Below are 16,052 nucleotides of genomic sequence, written 5' to 3'. Positions count from 1 at the left end.
CATTTCGGTCAGTCCTCGATTCACAGCTGTGCTTTAATAGAAGTCGTCTTCCATGTCTGCACCCATGCCACCGAGCGTTCCTGTATCGCGTCCGCCACCGTGTGTTGCTGGCAGATTCCACTCTTCCATTTCTTCATGCCTAGGTGTGTTGTCATGTAATGTTGCAGACACGTCCTTGCTGTACGGAGTGAGATTTTCAATACGTCCCTGTGTTCTACGCCAGCCATTTGGCATTCTTTGCTTTGGGGTTTCTCCTGAAATTTTTTCCGATTATTCGAGCCTCGTCTTCTAGAGTCGCCGCCATTGCTTGGTTATGAACACCTTCTTCCTTATCGTCTTCCGATGCCTGTGGATGGTTGGCTTTCCGTGTTTTTGTATTCCTCTAATTTTCCTATTTCACGGTCTGACAGTTCTGCTACCCATGATTTCTTCGGCATTTATTGGTGATCTTATTGTCTTTCCGATGGTGTGTCATGTAGTTTCTGTAGTGCTTGCTTCGCTTTTCCTCTCAGGTGGGCGCACTTTTTTCAATTCCATGATGGGCAATCCTCAGTTTTTTGTTTTCTGTGGTGGAGCTTTCTGTCGTTTCGTCGTTTGTCATCTGTGATACAGTCTCATGTGCGGACTTCTGTTGAGTATTTGGAGCTGCGGTCATGTCGTTGTCGTTTGCGGTGTTGTGCGCAATATCTGCCCCACTGCCTCGTTCATTGTCGTGGGGTTGCATGTCTGCGTTTTCTGCTTTGGTCTTTTCCATTCGTGCTTCCTCTTCGACGTGGCCCGCAGGGTCATCAGTAACTTCCTCTGATGTCTTAGCTAGGGTTCCAAGAACTGCTGGGACGTACGTTATCAGTAGTTGGCAGTTGTGCCATAATGGGTGGGACAGCTGCCTCCCTCGTCCGTAGTCGGCTCACTCGGCGCTCCGGACACTGAAAGGGTACATGCCCCGTGGAACCACATCCAGTGCATGCTGTAGGCTGCCCCTCATAAATATCAATAGCCCTATATCTACAGACGATTATACGTGAGGGAACATTCCAAGTCCTGTTTTCATAACAGTAACATCACCGACATTGCCGACAGAATGTTCAGTATAATCCACAAGTAGGTCACATTTTTCGGGATTCTTTAACTTAAGATAGACGGATTACTACTGGTCGACGGATGAATTTCAGCAACTCTATGTGATCAAAAGTATCCTGACACCACCAAAAACATACGTTTTTCATATTAGGTGCATTGTGCTGCCACCTACTACCAAGTACTCCATATCAGTGACCTCAGTAGTCATTAGACATCGTGAGAGACGAGAGTGGGCCGTTCCGCTTAACTCACGGACTTCGAACGTGGTCGGGTGATTGGGTGACACTTATGTCATACGCCTGTACGCGAAATTTCCACACTAGGTCACTGTTTCCAATGTGATAGTAATACGGAAACGTGAAGGGGCACGCACAGCACAAAAGCGTACAGGCCGACGTCGTCTGTTGACTGACAGAGACCGCCGACAGTTGAAGAGGGTCGTAATGTGTAATAGGCAGACGTCTATTCACAGGAGTTCCAAACTGCATCAGGATCCACTGCAAGCACTATGACAGTTAGGCGGGAGGTGAGAAAACATGAATTTCATGGTCGAGCGGCTGCTCATAAGACACACATCACGCCAGTAAATGCCAAACGACAGCCTCCCTTGGTACAAGGAGCGTAAACATTGGACGTTTGAACAGTGGAAAAACGTTGTGTGGAGTGATAAATCAGAGTAAACAATATGGCGATCCGATGGCAGGCTGTGGTTATGGCGAATGTTATGGCGAATGCCAGGTGACCGTCATCTGCCAACGTTTGTAGTGAAATTAGTAAAATTCGGAGGCGGTAGTGTTATGGTATGGTGGTATTTTTCATGGAGAGGGCTAGTACCTCTTGTTGTTTTGCGTGGCACTATCACAGCACAGGCCTACATTGTTGTTCTAAGCAACTTCTTGCTTCTCACTATTGAAGAGCAATTCGGGGATGGAGACTGCATCTTTCAACACGATCGAGCACCTGTTCATAATGCACGGCCTGTGGCGGAGTGGTTACACGACAATAATACCCCTGTAATGGACTGGCCTGCACAGAGTCTTCACCTTTGGGATGTTTTGGAATGCCGACTTCGTGCCAAGCCTCACCGACCGACATCGATACCTCTCCTCAGTGCAGCACTCTGTGAAGAATGGGCTGCCATTCCTCAAGAAACTTTTCAGCACCTGACTGAACGTATACCTGCGAGAGTGGAAGCTGTCATCAAGGCTAAGGGTGGGCTAACACCATACTAAAGTCCAGCACTACCGATGAAGTTCACCAAGAACGTGTAGGTCATTTTCAGCCAGGTGTCCGGATACTTTTGATCACTTGGTGTATAATTCCACAATTAGATCACATTTTTCTGGATTCTTTAGCTTAAGACAGACAGTCTACTACCGGTCGAAGAAAGGATTCCAGTTATATCCTCAGTTAACTGATTCTTCCATAAAGTCCTGTACCACAAACGGCTTAGGTCGTGCATAGTTATTGTCAAACATAAACTTCAAAGTGTCCTTCCTTACAGGTTCTGCCATCAAAAATGCTGTCTGATCTGTGGCAATAAGTTACGACAGTTCAACGGCGTTAAACTCACTGACAACACCACACTGCCGGCCTGTGTGGCGGAGCGGTTCTAGGCAGTTCAGTCTGGAACCGCGCGACCGCTACGGTCGCAGGTTCGAATCCTGCCTCGGGCATGGATGTGTGTGATGTCCTTAGGTTAGTTAAGTTCTAAGTTCTATGGGACTGATGAACTCAGATGTTAAGGCCCATAGAGCTCAGAGCCATTTGAACCATTTTTGAACACCACGCGGCTACCGGCAGCGGAGACGTAAGCACAACCCGCTTCTCTCGCCACAGCCGCCGGGGCCAAACGCGTAGTCAGCTATCCCAAGCACGTCCTCACAGCTTTACTCCCTTCAGTGCCTCATTAGGCAAGATTAGCACTCCTGGGATAAAGGATATTGCGGTGGCACGGATTAGCCATAGCCTGGGGCTAAGCCGTGTCTCCGCAATATTCTTTCTTCCAGGCATGTTAGTGTTGTATGTTTCGCAGGAGAGCTTCTTTGAAGTTTGGGAAGTATTAGATGAGATACTGGCGGAAGTATAGCTGTGAGAAGCGGCTGTAAGTCGCGCTTGGGTAGCTCTCGTGGTAGTGCAATTTTCAGTGAAATGCAAAGGCTCCGATTTCGGTTTTCGATCCCGAAAACAATTTTTAATTTGCCGAGAAGTTTCAATAAATTATTTTGATTACGTTAACGTAGCGAAAAATTTGTTTTGGCTGATTAATTTTACCATTTTTATCCATCTTTCCCTCCTGTTTTAATGTTTTTTTTTAATATGTTTTCTTTCTATCCTTCGTTCGGGCACCAGGCAGACCTAATTCTCGGCGGCATTTCCCCAGACGCCACAACCATTCGTGCCCCTGCCGTTATCGCTTACAGTTTCTTTAATTGTACGGTGATAATTGTCCGCATACCCTCTTAGAGTAAACAACACAAATCGCGATGTGACGCAGTTTTCAACAATACTGCGGGCTCTTTAACGCCCTGTGCCGTATCTTAGCAACAGTCTGAGACGATTCGAATGGCGAGCAACACGAGTGTTCCTGACCGCATTCAGCAAAACCTTCAAAATTCGCGAAATGCTGTAGGGGCACGGGCAACAATGGCGGTGTATGGTAAGTCATGAACCAGCATCTTACTTCTGCGAATCCTTAGCAGCCAAAACAAGAGACGTCGAATCAATTGTACCTTTCTGCGGACGCATACTACAAATTCTCACGTCAGATATGTTTAATGAATATGGAGACCTTCGACACAGCAATTATATTCAGGGTGATTTAATTCTGCAAACCAATAGTCCAGACTGTTTATCGCGGTTAGTCTAAAGCAGTTTGTATTGGAGACAAATTAATTTTATAAATCTTGTAATTAGAGTGAGATCGGAATACTGCAAATTATAAATGCTCATATGGAGCTGCCCGTGCCAAGTGCTTATCGTATTCGCTCGTTTAAATAACGTTCCACAAGTTTGGTACATCGCCAAGCTGTCTTCAAACACACGTTTTCTAGGGCCCTATCGTAAGAAATAATATACCTTTAAAAGAATTTGTTACGAGTTGTAGATGAATTTCGGGCATTAAGTGCTATTTGTGATTCCAACTGTCAGCTTTTACCAGTCACATCCTGTGTGACGTCATAAGTTCACGATGTGAAGAATGTACTACATGATGTACTGGCGTTGTTATTAAATTTTATCTGTGGTTCACTTAGTAACTGACGTAAAATATGCTGTTTTTTGCAATTCTGTTGCTATTTTCGAGGGTGTGGCTAGGCAGGAACCTAAGTGAACAGCCCGAATTGCTGTGAGTGAATCAAGTGGCAATCGTATTTATAATCTTGGTTCTCCTAAATATACAGGGCTATTACAAATGATTGAAGCGATTTCATAAATTCACTGTAGCTCCATTCATTGACATATGGTCACGACACACTACAGATACGTAGAAAACCTCATAAAGTTTTGTTCGACTGAAGCCGCACTTCAGGTTTCTGCCGCCAGAGCACTCGAGAGCGCAGTGAGACAAAATGGCGACAGGAGCCGAGAAAGCGTATGTCGTGCTTGAAATGCACTGACATCAGTCAGTCATAACAGTGCAACGACACTTCAGGACGAAGTTCAACAAAGATCCACCAACTGCTAACTCCATTCGGCGATGGTATGCGCAGTTTAAAGCTTCTGGATGCGTCTGTAAGGGGAAATCAACGGGTCGGCCTGCAGTGAGCGAAGAAACGGTTGAACGCGTGCGGGCGAGTTTCACGCGTAGCCCGCGGAAATCGACGAATGAAGCAAGCAGGGAGCTAAACGTACCACAGCCGACGGTTTGGAAAATCTTACGGAAAAGGCTAAAGCAGAAGCCTTACCGTTTACAATTGCTACAAGCCCTGACACCCGATGACAAAGTCAAACGCTTTGAATTTTCGGCGCGGTTGCAACAGCTAATGGAAGAGGATGCGTTCAGTGCGAAACTTGTTTTCAGGGATGAAGCAACATTTTTTCTTAATGGTGAAGTGAACAGACACAATGTGCGAATCTGGGCGGTAGAGAATCCTCACGCATTCGTGCAGCAAATTCGCAATTCACCAAAAGTTAACGTGTTTTGTGCAATCTCACGGTTTAAAGTTTACAGACCCTTTTTCTTCTGCGAAAAAAACGTTACAGGACACGTGTATCTGGACATGCTGGAAAATTGGCTCATGCCTCAACTGGAGACCGACAGCGCCGACTTCCATCTTTCAACAGGATGGTGCTCCACCGCACTTCCATCATGATGTTCGGCATTTCTTAAACAGGAGATTGGAAAACCGATGGATCGGTCGTGGTGGAGATCATGATCAGCAATTCATGTCATGGCCTCCACGCTCTCCCGACTTAACCCCATGCGATTTCTTTCTGTTGGGTTATGTGAAAGATTCAGTGTTAAAACCTCCTCTACCAAGAAACGTGCCAGAACTGCGAGCTCGCATCAACGATGCTTTCGAACTCATTGATGGGGACATGCTGCGCCGAGTGTGGGAGGAACTTGATTATCGGATTGATGTCTGCCGAATCACTAAAGGGGCACATATCGAACATTTGTGAATGCCTAAAAAAACTTTTTGAGTTTTTGTATGTGTGTGCAAAGCATTGTGAAAATATCTCAAATAATAAAGTTGTTGTAGAGCTGTGAAATCGCTTCAATCATTTGTAATAATCCTGTATATGACTACTTTTTTCCGAATATGGTATGATTTCCGAAGGTGACTTTAAGTAAGGCCCAAGAGCAAAGCTTAAATTGCTACATGTGAAACGATTTGCAGCTATATTTATAATCTTGGTTCTCACAAAAATTTTGCTGTTTTTCTTTTTTTAGAATGTCGCACGATCGCCGAGCGTGTGGTTAGGCAGCAACCTAAGGGGATAGCTATATAGCTTTCAGTTCTCCATTTCACGGTTCATTATTTTTCGTGATTTTTCATAGCGTTTATTTATGCTACGACTTTTTTTGTGTGTCTATACGAGTCAAGTCGTGATTTTTCATAGAGTGTGTTTATTTCTGCTGCGACTTTTTTTGTGTGTCTATACGAGTCTAGTTGTCGATTCCAACATGGGTTATTTTTAGCGTTTTATAAGTAGCTTAGTGAACGATACGAACAAGTCAAATCCTTAACGAAATAATTAACAGCCAGTGAAAATGAGGAATAACGGAATGTGGAATCAACAATTAGAGTGATAGCATGGATGACAATTCTCAAAGAATGCACAATACACACCTACTGTAACAACAGCAGTAAAGAAAGCAACACCAAGAAAGCATAATCTACAGTGCATTGTTCTAGAATTTTCGTATGTTTTACCGCTCTAATTGCCGATTCTACGTTCCTTTACTACGTCATTTTCTTTTCGTGAGGGTTGCTAATTCCTTTAGGATTCAACTTATGATATTGCTTCCCGTACTACTGCAAAAACGCTATAAATAGCAAACCATGGAATCGACGACTGGAATTGACCTATGTAGCTCAAATCTAATTACCGGTTCCTAGATATTTTATTTATCACGGTAGTACATAAAGCGACACCAAAAACAGAAATCCTGTAGCAAAAAACTACACACACCTACTACGAAAACAACGCTGAAAATAATTAATGTTGGAATCGATAAGTAGAACTGTCCTATATAGCTCCATTCTATTTATCGATTCCAAGATTTGTTTGTGTATTTTCGTTACCTGTGTAGTGCCCTTACTCTATGGAATTCAGTATTTTTTTCTCCTTATTTCCTGCTTACGTCCTTGTTACGTTTTCTGTATATTTTCTGTTTTGCAGGTGTTGTGTTAGATGTTAGTTGCCCCCGCCCAAAACCCCCACCTTCCCACTTTAATCCCGTTAGATTCAATATCTATTACTAAGAAGCACCACTATTCCATAACATTACGTGTTTACTATGCGCAATATTGTAGTGAACTGTAAATATCGTATATGGTTCTTTCACGACTACTCACGTAAACTCTGACTATAATTGAGGCATTGAGAACCACAAGGGCCCGAATAACATACACAAAGTTTTGAGAAAAGTAGATGTTTGTGAAAATAAAATTTATAGGGAAACCACCAGTTTCATAGTTTTGACTTTCCGGTTGGAAACCGTAACACATCAACTAAGATGGTGTTCAGATTTAAATTATCTGCCCTTCTTCTTCTTTTTCCTAGCCTGTATGCCTACCTTCACGGGGTCAGTATGTTAATTTGTCAGCGGTACAGGGAGCACGATGCCCCTTCCCGTTGCCAACCCTTCCCAACCTCCTCCAACTTCTTTGGGCACAGTTCTGGCAGACTATGAAAGGCGCAGGATTACCTCGGTCCTGCTTATATCAACTTTTATGCTGTACTATATTTTTGACAGTTGATTTTTCTCAAAATTGCACTGGGAACGAAGTACTCAAGACAAATCAAACCTATTAGTGCAAAATACGTGTTTTGGCAAACTCATACGCATTTTTAAGGCGTGATATCTAGAAACACGCAAGGAATAAAAGAATTGTGCACACTACTTTGTCGTAAGTTTTATCATCTACAAAAGTTATTCAGGCTATTTTAACCGAAATTCCATTGGACGGGAGATATGTGGGGGAAAAGGATTTTGCCATGATTTCGGCTGGTTTGCTCAAACATGGCCGAGTGCACACATGCGCTCCACTGGCGAGATTTGGATTTTACAACAGGAGGCCAGTGCATGCAGCACACTAAAAAACTGGAAGTACAGAGATGATTACGATCGCGGATCATTAATTTCACTGGACTGCACACCTGCGTATGTCAGATATATTCTAGTGTAAAGTTCTAACGTAAACAACAGCTCGCCCCTCGCTGCTACTGGTATACTTTCAGGTCTGAGTTACTGTAATAGCCCCTCTCACTCTTATCAATTCGATTGACTACTTAATTAAATTGATCAATTAATTAACCTCTCCCCCTCTGGTAAAACCCCTCCCCTCCCACCCTCAGATTTAGTTGGTCTGTCATTTGGAGGGAATTCGATTGTAGTGGATGGAATATTGTTTAAACAATTTAAACTCTGTATAGAATATTGTTTAGTTATTTATGGCAGTGTATGGAATATAGTCTATTTATTCAGTTAAAGAATTTGTCTGGAAATAGATTGCTGTTTATGAAATATTGTTTAAACAAATTAGACAATGTGTGGAATATTTTTATTTAAACAATTTAGGGGATTCAAGGCAGTGTATGGAATATAGTTTATTTATTTATTTAATGAATTTTTCAGGAAAATGATCACCACCACTGCCGCCCCACCCTCACCTCCCTCACCCCCTCCCCTCTTCCCCTTCCCCTCCTCTACCTGGAAACTGGCGGCTCTGCAGTGGAGAGGAAGGATGTCACGAAGGGAAATTCAAGGATACATTGTTCTTTTTATTAAAAAAATCAGTTTGCCGGGCTTGGATTTCACTTTCTCATCATTCTCTGCTGTTTGAAAAGATGCAGGTCTTGTGAGAAGTAATTACATCGATCACATTTCTTTTTTTATTCCGATTGCGCGAGGAATACCGTCATGAAACACACGTCACACGTAATTACACATAGTTAAAAATCTTTCGATCGCGAAGCATGCAGCGCCCACCGTGCCCTGTCCACAGGGCGCCACCGCACATGCTCCTGGGAGTCGGGATGCACCGGTGGCCTCCACAAAGTGACAACATGGCCGTCAGCAGCCAGACCGAGCGCAGGCGTCAGTTCAGGTCCTGCAAGGATGAGGTGGTAGCATGCCTGTGATACATGACACCTGAGAAATAAGTGTCAAAATACGTGTTCACCTAGGCACCGTTGCTGGCGCGATGATGCAAAGCTGCAGGTCTAGTGCTTTAGAAATCTGTTCCAGTGCTTACCAGAACTGCTCAGGGTGCAGTGTTCCCAGTGATCCTAATGGGAAATGCAAGCTGTGTCTAGCTGCGCACGCGTGTTTACCTGCCCAACATGGCTGATGCATCACTGCAAAATGTTAGCGTGGTGACTCACCGTCTAAAAGTTCTCAGTATTGTGCTGACGTCACATGGCTATGTAAATAACCTCTCGGAAATTGTTAAGTGTCGCAGAAATAGTTAACGGTCGCTTTTTTAGGAGCTTTCATGATGTCTCAGCTCGTCTGCACGGAAGTTCCTGACCTGACAGAACCTGTTTACGAAAATAGGCTAGAATAACGCTGAATACATTCCTCCTGATGCTCCTAACGTGGCACCCTTCCTGGAAATCGTCAAGTCCTGCTTTCAACAAACATCTCTGAAACACAAATGTTCTCACTGCTATACAGGGTGGTCCATTGGTCGTGACTGGGCCAAATATCTCACAAAATAAACGTCAAACGAAAAAACTACAAAGAACGAAACTCGTCTAGCTTGAAGGGGGAAACCAGATGGCGCTATGGTTGGCCCGCTAGATGGCACTGCCATAGGTCAAATGGATATTATTGCGTTTTTAAATAGGAACCCCCACATTTTATTGCATATTCGTGTAATACGCAAAGAAATATGAATGTTTTAGTTGGACCACTTTTTTCGCTTTGGGATAGATGGCGCTGTAATAGTCCCAAACATATGGCTCACAATTTTAGATGAACAGTTGGTAACAGGTAGGTTTTTTAAATTAAAATACAGAATGTGGGTACATTTAAACATTTTATTTCGGTTGTTCCAATCTGATACATGTACCTTTGTGAACTTATCATTTCTGAGAACGCATGCTGTTACAGTGTGATTACCTGTAAATACCACATTAATGCAGTAAATGCTCAAAATGATGTACGTCAACCTCAATGCATTCAGCAATACGTGTAACTACATTCCTCTCAACAGCGAGTAGTTCACCTTCCGTAATGTTCGCATATGCATTGACAATGCGCTGATCATGTGGTCAGGCGTTGTCAGTGGATCACTATAGCAAATATCCTTCAACTTTCCCCACAGAAAGAAATCCGGGGACGTCACATCTGGTGAATGTGCGGGCCATGGTAGGGTGCTTCGACGACCAATCCACCTGTCATGAAATACGCTATTCAATACCACTTCAACTGTATGCGAGCTATGTGCCGGACATCCATCATGTTTGAAGTACATCGCCATTCTGTCATGCAGTGAAACATCTTGTAGTAACATCGGTAGAACATTATGTAGGAAACCAGCATACATTGCACCATTTAGATTGCCACAGATAAAATGGGGGCCAATTATCCTTCCTCCCATAATGCCACACGATACGTTAACCCTCCAAGGTCGCTAATGTTCCACTTGTCGCAGCCATCGTGGATTTCCCGTTGCCCAATAGTGCATACGATGCCGGTTTACGTTACCACTGCTGGTGAATGACACTTCGTCACTAAATAGAATACATGCAAAAAATCTGTCATCGTCCCGTAATTTCCCTTGTGCCCAGTGGAAGAACTGTACATGATGTTCAAAGTCGACGCCATGCAATTCCTGGTGCATAGAAATATGGTACAGGTGCAATCGATGTTGATGTAGCATTCTCGACAAACGTTTTTGAGATTCCCGATTCTCGCGCAATTTGTCTGCTACTGATGTACGGATTAGCCATGACAGCAGGTAAAACACTTGGTCATCATCAATTGTTGTGGTTGACGTTTCACATGTGGCTGAACACTTCTTGTTTCCTTAAATAACGTAACTATCCGGCGAATGGTCCAGACACTTGGATGATGTCATTCAGGATACCGAGCAGCATACATAGCACACGCCTGTTGGACATTTTGATCACAATGGCCATACATCAACATGATATCAACCTTTTCCGCAATTGGTAAACGGTCCATTCCAACATGGGTAATGCATCACGAAGCAAATACTGTCTGCACTGGTGGAATGTTATGTGATACCACGTACCTATATGTTTGTGACTATTACAGTGCCATCTATCACAAAGCGAAAAATGTGGTCCAACTAAAACGTTCATATTTCATTATGTACTACACGAATATGTAATAAAAATGGGGGGGTTCCTAATCAAAAAAAATATCCGTTTGACCTGTGGCAGCGCCATCTAGCAGGCCAACCATAGCGCCATCTGGTTTCCCCCTTCAATCTAGACGAGTTTCGTTCTTTGTAGTTTTTTTCGTTTGATGCTTATTTCGTGGAATATTTGGCCCGGTCACTATCAATGGACCACCCTGTATAGAGGCTCCTATGTACTGTCACACAGGATGTCTTGGAATGAATGGAGCATTATGATCAGCACTTACTGAATGTACCTGCCAAATTACTGATGCTGTCAGTATAGAAGCACTGTCCGCCTATTTCTTTCTGCAGACAAGACTTTCAGTCCCGAAACTAGTTTTTACAGATCGCTATATTGCACTGACAGTTAAACCCTGCTAAAGTGACCTACAGATCGTCAAATATGGAAAGACTCTTACTCAATTACACTTCTCTACCAATGAGGACGGAAGCTTGAACATAAGAGCATAAAACCGATGTCCAACCCAAAATTATGTCACTGCGTACTGTGTCGATGTAGTAAATATACAATTCGTATCTTGCGCCATATAAAATCGCCCCTTTCGCATCATTCGTACAGCTATCGACCACCAGACACTCGTACATATACCGTGAAGACCATTGTACAAAGGCTGGGTCGGTTCCACCTGGCACAAAGGCATCATTGTTCATGGTCCCGACCTGCTTGCTTTGCTTGTTTTCTGCACCGGTCTCCAGACTCTGGGATTACAAGATCATACGTAATTTCACACGGCTTGCCAGAATATCATACCATTTTCGCGATACTTCTCGATATCTAGTACAAAGCAATAATGAGTGCTCAGCAGTATCGCTTGTGCAGTATAATTTCGAAGATATAGACCAGAAATTATTTCTCTAGAAACTCGAAACCTTAATCAGGTGGAGCTTGCTGTAAGCCGACGAGTAACTAGAAAACGATCTCGCAGATAGATCACTGGAGCAGGTTTCTAAAGCGCTAGACCCACAGCTCTGCGTCATTGCGCCAGCAACGGTGCCTCGGTGAGCACATATTGCGACAAGTATTTCTCAGCTATCATGTATCAAAGGGATGCCACCATCTCATCCTTGCAGGACCCGAACTGACACCTGCTTGTGGTTCAGCAGCTGATAGCCACGTCGACACTTCACGGTGCATCCCGACTCCTAGGAGCACGTGCAGTAGCGTCCTGTGTGGTCCAGTGGACAGGGTACAGTGGGCGGTGCGTGCTTCGCGATCGAAGGATTTTTAACTGTGTGATGGGTGTTTCATGACGCTATTCCTCATGCAACCGGAATAAAAAAAAGAAATGAGAACGATATAATTACTTCTCACAAGACCTGCATGTTTCCAAACAGCAGAGAATGATGAGCAGGTGAAATCCAAGCCCCAAAAACTCTTTTTATTTTATAAAAACCAATATACCCTTGAATTTCCCTTCATGAGATCCTTCCTCTCCACTGCAGAGCCGCTAATTTCCAGGTAGCAGGTGGAGGGGAGAGAGTGAAGGGGGCGAGGGGGACAGTGATGGGGTGGCGGGGGTGGTGATCGATTTCCAGAAAAACTCTTTAAATAAATAAATAAACTTTTTAATAATAATTAAAAAAATAAATAAACTCGAGGACACTATTGGCAAGATCCCAGGAAGGAATACAGCCATATTATTGCATGATTTTAACGCCCAGTTAGGGAAAGAGCTGAAGTATAAGTATATAGTGCGGGAATACCCAGCTCACATGCACACTAACAGAAAGGGAGAATGGCTTGCGGGACTCTGTAAACCATTTAACCTAGTAACGAAATCAACAGCCCTTAAGCATCTACCAAGAAAGCAGAAGACAATTACTTCACCCAATAAACTTCTAGGAGATTTTCAAATCGTTCATGTGGCCATATCAAGAAAGTCCTGTAGAGAAGTCCAGAATGTGAGAGTGCTAAGAAAACTTAACTTGGAGTCACACCACTACCTCTCCGATTTCTGTCTATGAATACAAGAAAGTCTCAAACTCCCAAACTCACCAAGTTTGACTTGGAAAAACTGAAAACCTGCAATATGCTTACATAGAGAATGCAAACACTAGATCATGAATGCAACAACTGGGACCAATGAAGGGACCAATTACCTGCGACCAAGCGATCACGAAGAGACAAGCAGCTTGGCTAAGATGGAGCTCACAGAAGTCCGAAACAAATATGGAGAAGTTCATAGAACAGCCCTGGCTAACTGCCAAAACCACCAGGCAGGTTAAACATCAGTACACTCAGGACCAATTGACTCCATTACATGAAGATATCAAGGAGAATAACTCTAGAAACTTTTACCAAACTTTCAAGCAAAACATTAGAAGCTATGCCCCACCCAGCTTACACTTCAGAGGACCAGATGGAAACATAGCCTATAATGACAAAGACAACTGCCACGTATTGGCCACATATTTCGAGAATCTCCTCAACTGTGAGTCCCCTAAAACCTCCTTTATCTATTCAGACAGTCCCAGACAACCAAACTCTCGCCCTCCAACAGAAGAAGAAGTGAAAAACATCATTCAGTCCCTGAAGAATAACAAAGCACCAGGAGAAGACGCTATAGTTGCAGAGCTGTGGAAGCAGGCTGGAGACAAAGCAATTAGCAAGTTGACCAAGATCCTATGGAACATAGAGTGGCGAAAAGAAATGGAAGAACAAAATATACCGAGCGGTATTTACCTGGTCACAAACGGAAGGGACTGGTAGTAGACTGTTTAGCTTTCACAGATGATCTGGCACTTATAACAAGCTGAGTGGAAGTAGCAGTAAAGCAGCTCGGTATGCTCAAACTCCAAGCTGCCAAGGTAGGACTTCAAATGTCACTAGAAAAGACGAAATTCCTCACCAAAATCAATGATACTGCCAGTGTTCTACAGTTGGAACAAGGTCAAATTGAGAAAGTTGACAGATTCAAGCATCTAGGAGAATGGTTGGAACACGATCCATCAGAAGGAACAGCACTAACAACTCGGATTAATAAGTTACAATTAGCATATCAATTAACCAAGAACATCTATAATAAGAAATGCCTATCTTACAACAACTCAGACCTGAAAGTGTACCGGTAGCAGCGAGGGGGGAGGTTTCCTGAGGGGGGGAGGGGGGCGGGGGAACAATAAGTTAAGGACCTGTCAATCAAAAGAAAGGGTCCTTTTAGCAGAACAGTAGGTTAAGGATCTGTCAACAAAGGAGAATAGTAGGTTAATGACCTTTCAATCAAAGGAGAACAATGAGTTTGCCCCTGAGTGCATACCTGCCCCTGATGTAGGCAACTGGCACTAACAAAATGCACTGCTGGGGGCTTTGGTCCACTACTCTCGTGGTCTTGTGACGTTTCCATGAAGTGAGAAGAAATTCCATCACAAAACTTTTTGACTTCGCCATAGACCAGCAGATATGTCACCCCCAATACACATGCCTAGCTCAGAACGCCCATTTCCATATGTCAAACGTATTGGTGAGGGCAACTTACACCTATTCATGTCAGTATCATGTAGGAGAGTTTTTGAATCACTTCCCACACGTACAATATTGGATGCAAGTGTGGATTAATATACCGATTGGTATTTGCCTGGACACAAACGGAAGGGACTGGTAGTAGACTGTTTAGCTTTCGCAGATGATCTGGCGCTTATAGCAAGCTCAGTGGAAGTAGCAGTAAAGCAGCTCAATATGCTAAAACTCCAGGCTGCCAGGGAGGACTTCAATTGTCACTAGAAAAGACAAAATTCCTCACCAACATCAGTGATACTCCCAGTGATCTCCCCACCAACATCAGTCATGGTAGTGTGAAGTTGTCGACAAAGAGGTTACGCGAGGGAACCTGTGGGACTGGATCCATATTTCACTAAGTGTACCCTATAACGCATCCTGGAACACCGTTCCGTGTACGTCAATCAAAAGAAAATGTGGGTGTGGGTTCGCAAAAGAATGGCCCATATTACCTGCACAGCACCTTTATCAATACCAATAAAAATTTACTACAACCAGACTGGCACTGCTAAGCGACTGCAAAGCTATTAAAAAGAAGTCACAACAGAAACATAAAGAATTTATCTGCAATTTTTTGCAACTCTCTCAAGTAGATTGAGGGTTTATACAAGGGATTTTCTCTTACTCTTTGAGGAAAGCCTTATTGTTTTCTCTCAAGAAAAATTTCCACCATCTCCCCTAGAGAGTCTTTGCGCTGTGTTTCTTCCCAACATGTTTCAGTTGTTTCTTTAAGGGGAGTCGCCACTGGTTCTTTTAGAGGCGTTTTCTTTTCAGTGTCTTCCAGACTAATTTGACATAACGTCTCTTCTTCCCATCATGAAATTACTTAATGTTGCCAGAGCAGATTTGTTTATTTTTCTTTCAGTGAAGAGGTTATTTTATTGTGATCTGAGGCTTTCCCGGCGAATGTGCTGTATCCAAGGTTCTCGGGTGTCCAGCCGGATCCGACCGTCGAAGTTCCACGATATTTCAGCGAATAACCGTTCCGCCATCATCAGGTTATTTTATTCATGTACATGAAGAAGTTATTTCCAAGTTCTTCGTGAAGAAGCTCATCTTCTACTACGATGAGTAATTTAAAAGAGTCTGGAAGACACCCCAGGACAATTTCTCCGCTCGGGACTGAGCGCGTGTGTTGTCCTCATCATCATTTCGTCGTCATCAACGCGCATGTCATCGAAGTGGCGTCAACTAAAAAGATCTACACCGGGCAGCGGAAAATCCCCAATCCCCGCCAGTGCTGCCATACGCACTATAATTTTTTTATTTTTTATTTACTGAGGAATGTCGCTTTCCTTTAAGAACAAAAAGTGACTGGTAAACAGCAAGAGACCTGACCTTTTGCAGAAGGATCTGGTGTAACTACCCAACAACGTTAAGTTTTATTCGTTACACTTCCAGCCATATAAGTG

Source organism: Schistocerca serialis, chromosome 7 (genome assembly GCF_023864345.2).
Source record: "Schistocerca serialis cubense isolate TAMUIC-IGC-003099 chromosome 7, iqSchSeri2.2, whole genome shotgun sequence".
NCBI classification, from domain to species: domain Eukaryota; kingdom Metazoa; phylum Arthropoda; class Insecta; order Orthoptera; family Acrididae; genus Schistocerca; species Schistocerca serialis.
Note: the sequence above shows the minus strand (reverse complement) of the source record.